The sequence below is a fragment of the Heterodontus francisci genome, chromosome 10 (assembly GCF_036365525.1).
Source record: "Heterodontus francisci isolate sHetFra1 chromosome 10, sHetFra1.hap1, whole genome shotgun sequence".
NCBI classification, from domain to species: Eukaryota; Metazoa; Chordata; class Chondrichthyes; order Heterodontiformes; family Heterodontidae; genus Heterodontus; species Heterodontus francisci.
The window spans coordinates 3,504,994-3,517,070 of NC_090380.1; positions in this window are offsets into that span (position 1 = coordinate 3,504,994).

A 12,077-nucleotide genomic window follows, 5' to 3' on the forward strand; every position below is an offset into this window, starting at 1 on the left:
AATCTCAGCCACTCTCAGACACACTCACACACACACTATCACTCTCTATCAGTCACTGACACTCTCTGACACTCTCTGACACTCTCAGACACTCACTATCTCACTCTGACACTCTCTATCTCTCTCTGACACTCTCTGACACTCTCTGACACTCTTTATCACTCTCTGACACTCTCTATCACTCTCTGACACTGTCTGACACTCTCTATCACTCTCTGACACTCTCTGACACTCTCTGACACTCTCTATCACTCTCTGACACTCTCTGACAATCTCAGACACTCTCTGACACTCTCTGTCACTCTCTATCACTCTCTGACACTCTCTGAAACTCGCCATTACTCTCTGACACTCACTATCACTCTCTGACACTCTCTATCTCTCTCTTACACTGTCTGACACTCTCTATCACTCACTGACACTCTCTGACATTCTCTGACACTCTCTGTCACTCTCTATCACTCTCTGACCCTCTCTGACACTCGCTATCACTCTCTGACAGTCTCTGACACTCACTATCACTCTCTGACACTCTCTGACACTCTCAGATACTCTCAGACACTCACTATTACTCTCTGACACTCACTATCACTCTCTGACACTGTCTGACACACTCTATCACTCTCTGACACTCTCAGACACTCTCTGACACTCTCTGTCACTCTCTATCACTCTCTGACACTCTCTGAAACTCGCAATTTTTCTCTGACACTCGCTATCACTCTCTGACACTCTCTGACACTGTCTGACACTCTCTATCACTCTCTGACACTCTCTATCACTCTCTATCACTCTCTGACTCTCTCTGACACTCACGATCACTCTCTGACACTCTCTATCTCTCTCTGACACTCTCTGAAACTCTCTATCTCTCTCTGACACTCTCTGACACTCTCTGACACTCTCTATCACTCTCTATCGCTCTCTGACACTCTCAGACACTCTCTGACACTTTCTGTCACTCTCTATCACTCTCTGACACTCTCTGAAACTCGCTATCACTCTCTGACACTCTCTGACACTCACTATCACTCTCTGCCACTCTCTATCACTCTCTGACACTCTCTGAAACTCGCTATCACTCTCTGACACTCTCTGACACTCACTATCTCTCTCTGCCACTCTCAGACACTCTCAGACACTCACTATCAATCTCTGACACTCTCTGACACTCTCAGATACTCTCAGACACTCACTATCACTCTCTGTCACTCACTATCACTCTCTGACACTCACTATCACTCTCTGACACTCTCTGACACTGTCTGACACTCTCTCTCACTCTCTGACACTCTCTGACACTCTCTGACACTCTCTGACACTCTCTGACACTCTTGATCACTCTCTGTCACTCTCTGACACTCACTATCCATCTCTGGCACTCTCTATCTCTCTCTGATCCTCTCTGACACTGTCTGACACTCTCTATCACTCTCTATCACTCTCTGACACTCTCTGACACTCTCTGACACTCTCTATCACTCTCTGACACTCTCTGACACTCACTATCACTCTTTGACACTCTCTATCTCTCTCTGACACACTCTGACACTGTATGACACTCTCTCACTCTCTGACACTCTCTATCACTCTCTATCACTCTCTATCACTCTCTGACACTCTCTGACACTCACGATCACTCTCTGACACTCTCTATCTCTCTCTGACACTCTGTGACACTGTCTGAAACTCTCTATCACTCTCTGACACTCTCTGACACTCTCTGACACTCTCTATCACTCTCTGACACTCTCAGACACTCTCTGACACTTTCTGTCACTCTCTATCACTCTCTGACACTCTCTGAAACTCGCTATCACTCTCTGACACTCACTATCACTCTCTGCCACTCTCTATCACTCTCTGACACTCTCTGACACTCACTATCTCTCTCTGCCGCTCTCAGACACTCTCAGACACTCACTATCACTCTCTGACACTCTCTGACACTCACTATCACTCTCTGACACTCTCGGACACTCTCTGACACTCACTATCTCTCTCTGCCACTCTCAGACACTCTCAGACACTCACTATCACTCTCTGACACTCACTATCACTCTCTGACACTCTCGGACACTCTCTGACGCTCTCTATCACTCTCCATCACTCGCTATCACTCTCTCAAACTCTCTGACAATCTCAGCCACTCTCAGACACACTCACACACACACTATCACTCTCTATCAGTCTCTGACACTTACTGACACTCTCTGACACTCTCTGACACTCTCAGACACTCACTATCTCACTCTGACACTCTCTATCTCTCTCTGACACTCTCTGACACTCTTTATCACTCTCTGACACTCTCTATCACTCTCTGACACTGTCTGACACTCTCTATCACTCTCTGACACTCTCTGACACTCTCTGACACTCTCTATCACTCTCTGACACTCTCTGACAATCTCAGACACTCTCTGACACTCTCTGTCACTCTCTATCACTCTCTGACACTCTCTGAAACTCGCCATTACTCTCTGACACTCACGATCACTCTCTGACACTCTCTATCTCTCTCTGACACTGTCTGACACTCTCTATCACTCACTGACACTCTCTGACATTCTCTGACACTCTCTGTCACTCTCTATCACTCTCTGACCCTCTCTGACACTCGCTATCACTCTCTGACACTCTCTGACACTCACTATCACTCTCTGACACTCTCAGATACTCTCAGACACTCACTATTATTCTCTGACACTCACTATCACTCTCTGACACTGTCTGACACTCTCTATCACTCTCTGACACTCTCAGACACTCTCTGACACTCTCTGTCACTCTCTATCACTCTCTGACACTCTCTGAAACTCGCTATTTTTCTCTGACACTCGCTATCACTCTCTGACACTCTCTGACACTCACTATCACTCTCTGACGCTCTCTGACACTCTCAGATACTCTCAGATACTCTCAGACACTCTCAGACACACTCAGACACTCTCTGACTTTCTCTGACACTCAACATCACTCTCAGACACTCACTATCACTCTCTGACACTCTCTGACACTCAGACACTCACTATCACTCGCTATCACTCTCTGACACTCTCTGACACTCACTATCACTCTCTGACACACTCCATCTCTCTCTGACACTCTCTATCACTCTCTGACACTCTCTGACCCTCTCTGACACTCTCTATCACTCTCTGACTCTCTCTGACACTCTCTGACACTCACTATCACTCTCTGACACTCTCTATCTCTCTCTGACACTCTCTGACTCTGTCTGAAATTCTCTATCACTCTCTGTCACTCTCTGACACTCTCTGACACTCGCTATCACTCTCTATCGCTCTCTGACACTCTCAGACACTCTCTGACACTTTCTGTCACTCTCTATCACTCTCTGACACTCTCTGAAACTCGCTATCACTCTCTGACACTCTCTGACACTCACTATCTCTCTCTGCCACTCTCAGACACTCACTATCACTCTCTCAAACTCTCTGACAATCTCAGCCACTCTCAGACACTCTCACACACACACTATCACTCTCTATCACTCTCTGACACTCTCTATCACTCTCTGACAGCCTCTGACACTCTCTGACACTCTTTATCACTCTCTGACACTCTCTATCACTGTCTGACACTCTCTATCACTGTCTGACACTGTCTGACACTCTCTATCACTCTCTGACACTCTCTGACACTCTCAGACACTCTCTGACACTCTCTGTCACTCTCTATCACTCTCTGAGACTCTCTGAAACTCGCTATTACTCTCTGACACTCACTATCACTCTCTGACACTCTCTATCTCTCTCTGACACTGTCTGACACTCTCTATCACTCACTGACACTCTCTATCACTCACTGACACTCTCTGACACTCTCTGACACTCTCTGTCACTCTCTATCACTCTCTGACCCTCTCTGACACTCGCTATCACTCTCTGACACTATCCGACACTCACTATCATTCTCTGACACTCTCTGACACTCTCAGATACTCTCAGACACTCACTATTACTCTCTGACACTCACTATCACTCTCTGACACTCTCTGACACTCACTATCACTCTCTGACACTCACTAGCACTCTCTGACACTCTCTGACACTGTCTGACAGACTTTATCACTCTCTGACACTCTCTATCACTCTCTGACACTGTCTGACACTCTCTATCACTCTCTGACACTCTCTGACACTCTCTGACACTCTCTATCACTCTCTGACACTCTCTGACACTCTCTGACACTCTCAGACACTCTCAGACACTCTCTGACACTCTCTGTCACTCTCTATCACTCTCTGACACTCTCTGAAACTCGCTATTTTTCTCTGACACTCACTATCACTCTCTGACACTCTCTATCTCTCTCTGACACTGTCTGACACTCTCTGTCACTGCTATCACTGTCTGACACTCTCTGACACTCTCTGACACTCTCTGTCACTCTCTATCACTCTCTGACACTCTCTGACACTCTCAGATACTCTCAGACACTCACTATCACTCTCTGCCACTCACTATCACTCTCTGACACTCTCTGACACTCACTATCACTCTCTCACACTCTCTGACATTCTCTGACACTCTCTGACTCTCTCTGACTCTCTCTGACACTCAACATCACTCTCAGACACTCACTATCACTCTCTGACACTCTCTGACAGTCAGACACTCACTATCACTCTCTGACACACTCCATCTCTCTCTGACACTGTCTGACACTCTCTCTCACTCTCTGACACTCTCTGACACTGTCTGACACTCTCTGTCACTCTCTATCACTCTCTGACCCACCCTGACACTCTCTATCACTCTCTGACTCTCTCTGACACTCTCTGACACTCACTATCACTCTCTGACACTCTCTAACACTCTCTGACACTCTCTGATGCTCGCTATCACTCTCTGACATTCTCTGACACTCACTATCACTCTCTGACACCCTCTGACACTCTCTGACACTCTCAGATACTCTCAGACACTCACTATCACTCTCTGACACTCACTATCACTCTCTGACACTCTCTGACACTCACTATCACTCTCTGACACTCACTATCACTCTCTGACACACTCTATCTCTATCTGACACTCTCTGATACTGTCTGACACTCTCTATCACTCTCTGACACTCTCTATCTCTCACGACACTCTCTATCTCTCTCTGACACTCTCTGACACTCTCTATCATTCTCTGACAGTCTCAGACACTCACTATCACTCTCTAACACTCACTATCACCTTCTGACACTCTCTGTCACTCTCTGACATTCTCTATCACTCTCTGACACATTCTGACACTCTCAGACACTCACCATCACTCTCTGACACTCTCTATCACTCTCTGACACTCTCTGACACTCTCTATCACCCTCTGACACTCTCTACCACTCTCTGACACACTCTGACACACTCTGACACTCTCAGACACTCACTATCACACTCTGACACTCTCAGACTCTCACTATCACTCTCTGACACTGTCTATCACTCTCTGACACTCTCTGACACACTCTATCACTCTCTGACACTCTCTGAGAATCTATGAGAATCTCAGAAACTCTCAGACACTCACTATCACTATCTGATACTCTCTGACACTCACTATCACTCTCTGACACTCTCTGACACTTTCTATCACTCTCTGACACTCTCTGACCCTCTCTGACAGTCTCTATCACTCTTTATCACTCTCTGACAATCTCTATCACTTTCTGACATTCTCTGACACACTCTGACACTCTCTGACACTCTCAGAAACTGTCTGGCACTCTCTTTCACTCTCTATCACTCTCAGACACTCTCTGACACTCTCGGACTCTCACTATCACTCTCTGACACTCTCTATCACTCTCTGACACTCTCAGAGACTCATTAATCTTTCTGACACTCTCTCTCACTCTCTGACAGTGTCTGACACTGTCTGACACTGTCTGACACTCTCTGACACTCTCTGACACCCTCTATCACTCTCTATCACTCTCTATCACTCTCTATCACTCTCTGACACTCTCTATCACTCTCTATCACTCTCTATCACTCTCTGACACTCTCGGACACACTCTGACTCTCTCAGACTCTCACTATCACTCTCTGTCACTCTCTATCACTATCTGACACTCTCTGAAACTCGCTATCACTCTCTGACACTCTCTGACACTCACTATCTCTCTCTGCCACTCTCAGACACTCTCAGACACTCACTATCACTCTCTGACACTCTCAGATACTCTCAGACACTCACTATCACTCTCTGTCACTCACTATCACTCTCTGACACTCTCTGACACTCTCTCTCACTCTCTGACACTCTCTGACATTCTCTATCACTCTCTGACACTCTCTATCACTCTCTGACACTCTCTGACACTCACTATCACTCTTTGACACTCTCTATCTCTCTCTGACACACTCTGACACTGTCTGACACTCTCTGACACTCTCTAACACTCTCTAACACTCTCTGACACTCTCTGATGCTCGCTATCACTCTCTGACATTCTCTGACACTCACTATCACTCTCTGACACCCTCTGACACTCTCTGACACTCTCAGATACTCTCAGACACTCACTATCACTCTCTGACACTCACTATCACTCTCTGACACTCTCTGACACTCACTATCACTCTCTGACACTCTCTGACACTCACTATCACTCTCTGACACACTCTATCTCTCTCTGACACTGTCTGACACTGTCTGACACTCTCTATCACTCTCTGACACTCTCTATCTCTCACGACACTCTCTATCTCTCTCTGACACTCTCTGACACTCTCTATCACTCTCTGACAGTCTCAGACACTCACTATCACTCTCTAACACTCACTATCACCTTCTGACACTCTCCATCACTCTCTGACATTCTCTATCACTCTCTGACACATTCTGACACTCTCAGACACTCACCATCACTCTCTGACACTCTCTATCACTCTCTGACACTCTCTGACACTCTCTATCACCCTCTGACACTCTCTACCACTCTCTGACACACTCTGACACACTCTGACACACTCTGACACTCTCAGACACTCACTATCACACTCTGACACTCTCAGACTCTCACTATCACTCTCTGACACTGTCTATCACTCTCTGACACTCTCTGAGAATCTATGAGAATCTCAGACACTCTCAGACACTCACTATCACTATCTGATACTCTCTGACACTCACTATCACTCTCTGACACTCTCTGATACTTTCTATCACTCTCTGACACTCTCTGACCCTCTCTGACAGTCTCTATCACTCTTTATCACTCTCTGACAATCTCTATCACTTTCTGACATTCTCTGACACACTCTGACACTCTCTGACACTCTCAGAAACTGTCTGGCACTCTCTTTCACTCTCTATCACTCTCAGACACTCTCTGACACTCTCGGACTCTCACTATCACTCTCTGACACTCTCTATCACTCTCTGACACTCTCAGAGACTCATTAATCTTTCTGACACTCTCTCTCACTCTCTGACAGTGTCTGACACTGTCTGACACTGTCTGACACTCTCTGACACTCTCTGACACCCTCTATCACTCTCTATCACTCTCTATCACTCTCTGACACTCTCGGACACACTCTGACTCTCTCAGACTCTCACTATCACTCTCTGTCACTCTCTATCACTCTCTATCACTCTCTGACACTCGCTATCACTCTCTATCACTCTCTATCACTCTCTGACACTCTCGGACACACTCTGACTCTCTCAGACTCTCACTATCACTCTCTGTCACTCTCTATCACTATCTGACACTCTCTGAAACTCGCTATCACTCTCTGACACTCTCTGACACTCACTATCTCTCTCTGCCACTCTCAGACACTCTCAGACACTCACTATCACTCTCTGTCACTCACTATCACTCTCTGACACTCTCTGACACTCTCTCTCACTCTCTGACACTCTCTGACATTCTCTATCACTCTCTGACACTCTCTATCACTCTCTGACACTCTGTGACACTCACTATCACTCTTTGACACTCTCTATCTCTCTCTGACACACTCTGACACTGTCTGACACTCTCTGACACTCTCAAACACTCTCTATCACTCTCTATCACTCTCTGACACTCTCTGACACTCACGATCACTCTCTGACACTCTCTATCTCTCTCTGACACTCTCTGACACTGTCTGAAACTCTCTATCACTCTCTATCACTCTCTGACACTCTCTGACACTCTCTGACACTCTCTATCACTCTCTATCGCTATCTGACACTCTCAGACACTCTCTGACACTTTCTGTCACTCTCTATCACTCTCTGACACTCTCTGAAACTTGCTATCACTCTCTGACACTCTCTGACACTCACTATCACTCTCTGCCACTCTCTATCACTCTCTGACACTCTCTGAAACTCGCTATCACTCTCTGACACTCTCTGACACTCACTATCTCTCTCTGCCACTCTCAGACACTCACTATCACTCTCTGACACTCACTATCACTCTCTGACACTCTCTGACACTCACTATCACTCTCTGACACTCTCTGACGCTCTCTATCACTCTCCATCACTCGCTATCACTCTCTCAAACTCTCTGACAATCTCAGCCACTCTCAGACACTCTCACACACACACTATCACTCTCTATCACTCTCTATCACTCTCTATCTCTCTCTGACACTCTCTATCACTCTCTGACACTCTCTGACACTCTCTGACACTCTCAGACACTCTCAGACACTCTCAGACACTCACTATCTCTCTCTGACACTCTCTATCTCTCTCTGACACTCTCTGACACTGTCTGACACTCTTTATCACTCTCTGACACTCTCTATCACTCTCTGACACTCTCTGACACTCTCTGACACTCTCTGACACTCTCTGACACTCTCTATCAATCTCTGACACTCTCTGACTCTCTCAGACACTCTCTGACACTCTCTGAAACTCGCTACTACTCTCTGACACTCACTATCACTCTCTGACACTCTCTATCTCTCTCTGACACTGTCTGACACTCTCTATCACTCACTGACACTCTCTGACATTCTCTGACACTCTCTGTCACTCTCTATCACTCTCTGACCCTCTCTGACACTCGCTATCACTCTCTGACACTCTCTGACACTCACTATCACTCTCTGACACTCTCTGACACTCTCAGATACTCTCAGACACTCACTATTACTCTCTGACACTCACTATCACTCTCTGACACTCTCTGTCACTCTCTATCACTCTCTGACACTCTCTGAAACTCGCTATTTTTCTCTGACAGTCACTATCACTCTCTGACACTCTCTATCTCTCTCTGACACTGTCTGACACTCTCTGTCACTGCTATCACTCTCTGACAGTCTCTGACACTCTCTGTCACTCTCTATCACTCTCTGACCCTCTCTGACACTCGCTATCACTCTCTGACATTCTCTGACACTCAACATCTCTCTCAGACACTCATTATCACTCTCTGACACTCTCTGACACTCAGACACTCACTATCACTCTCTGACACTCTCTGACACTCTCTGACACTCACTATCACTCTCTGACACACTCCATCTCTCTCTGACACTCTCTGACACTGTCTGACACTCTCTATCACTCTCTGACACTCTCTGACACTGTCTGACACTCTCTGTCACTCTCTATCACTCTCTGACCGTCCCTGACACTCTCTATCACTCTCTGACTCTCTCTGACACTCTCTGACACTCACTATCACTCTCTGACACTCTCTGACACTGTCTGACACTCTCTATCACTCTCTGACACTCTCTGACACTCTCTGATGCTCGCTATCACTCTCTGACATTCTCTGACACTCACTATCACTCTCTGACACTCTCTGACACTCTCAGATACTCTCAGACACTCACTATCACTCTCTGACACTCACTATCACTCTGACACTCTCTGACACTCACTATCACTCACTATCACTCTCTGACACTCTCTGACACTCACTATCACTCTCTGACACACTCTATCTCTCTCTGACACTCTTTATCACTCTCTGACACTCTCTATCTCTCACGACACTCTCTGACGCTCGCTATCACTCTCTGACACTCTCTGACACTCACTATCTCTCTCTGACACTCTCTGACACTCTCAGATACTCTCAGACACTCACTATCACTCTCTGTCACTCACTATCACTCTCTAAACTTTCTTGACACTCACTATCACTCTCTGACACTCTCTGACACTCTCTGACGCTCGCTATCACTCTCTGACACTCTCTGACACTCACTATCTCTCTCTGACACTCTCTGACACTCTCAGATACTCTCAGACACTCACTATCACTCTCTGTCACTCACTATCACTCTCTAAACTTTCTTGACACTCACTATCACTCTCAGACACTCTCTGACACTCTCTGACACTCTCTATCACACTCTGACACTCTCTGACACTCTCAGATACTCTCAGACACTCACTATCACTCTCTGACACTCTCTATGTCTCTCTGACACTCTCTGACAATCACTATCACTGTCTGACACACTCTATCTCTCTCTGACACTCTCTGACACTGTCTGATACTCTCCATCACTCTCTGACACTCTCTATCTATCACGACACTCTCCATCACTCTCTGACACTCTCTATCACTCTCTGACACTCTCTGACATTCTCAGACACTCTCTGACACTCTCTGAGACTCTCTATCTCTCTCTGACACTGTCTGAAACTCTCTGTCACTGCTATCACTCTCTGACACTCTCTGACACTCTCTGACACTCTCTGACACTCTCTGACACTCTCTCTCACTCTCTGACACTCTCTGACATTCTCTATCACTCTCTGACACTCTCTATCACTCTCTGACACTCTGTGACACTCACTATCACTCTTTGACACTCTCTATCTCTCTCTGACACACTCTGACACTGTCTGACACTCTCTGACACTCTCTAACACTCTCTATCACTCTCTATCACTCTCTGACACTCTCTGACACTCACGATCACTCTCTGACACTCTCTATCTCTCTCTGACACTCTCTGACACTGTCTGAAACTCTCTATCACTCTCTATCACTCTCTGACACTCTCTGACACTCTCTGACACTCTATCACTCTCTATCGCTATCTGACACTCTCAGACACTCTCTGACACTTTCTGTCACTCTCTATCACTCTCTGACACTCTCTGAAACTTGCTATCACTCTCTGACACTCTCTGACACTCACTATCACTCTCTGCCACTCTCTATCACTCTCTGACACTCTCTGAAACTCGCTATCACTCTCTGACACTCTCTGACACTCACTATCTCTCTCTGCCACTCTCAGACACTCACTATCACTCTCTGACACTCACTATCACTCTCTGACACTCTCTGACACTCACTATCACTCTCTGACACTCTCTGACGCTCTCTATCACTCTCCATCACTCGCTATCACTCTCTCAAACTCTCTGACAATCTCAGCCACTCTCAGACACTCTCACACACACACTATCACTCTCTATCACTCTCTATCACTCTCTATCACTCTCTGACACTCTCTATCACTCTCTGACACTCTCTGACACTCTCTGACACTCTCAGACACTCTCAGACACTCTCAGACACTCACTATCTCTCTCTGACACTCTCTATCTCTCTCTGACACTCTCTGACACTGTCTGACACTCTTTATCACTCTCTGACACTCTCTATCACTCTCTGACACTCTCTGACACTCTCTGACACTCTCTGACACTCTCTATCAATCTCTGACACTCTCTGACTCTCTCAGACACTCTCTGACACTCTCTGAAACTCGCTACTACTCTCTGACACTCACTATCACTCTCTGACACTCTCTATCTCTCTCTGACACTGTCTGACACTCTCTATCACTCACTGACACTCTCTGACATTCTCTGACACTCTCTGTCACTCTCTATCACTCTCTGACCCTCTCTGACACTCGCTATCACTCTCTGACACTCTCTGACACTCACTATCACTCTCTGACACTCTCTGACAATCTCAGATACTCTCAGACACTCACTATTACTCTCTGACACTCACTATCACTCTCTGACACTCTCTGTCACTCTCTATCACTCTCTGACACTCTCTGAAACTCGCTATTTTTCTCTGACACTCACTATCACTCTCTGACACTCTCTA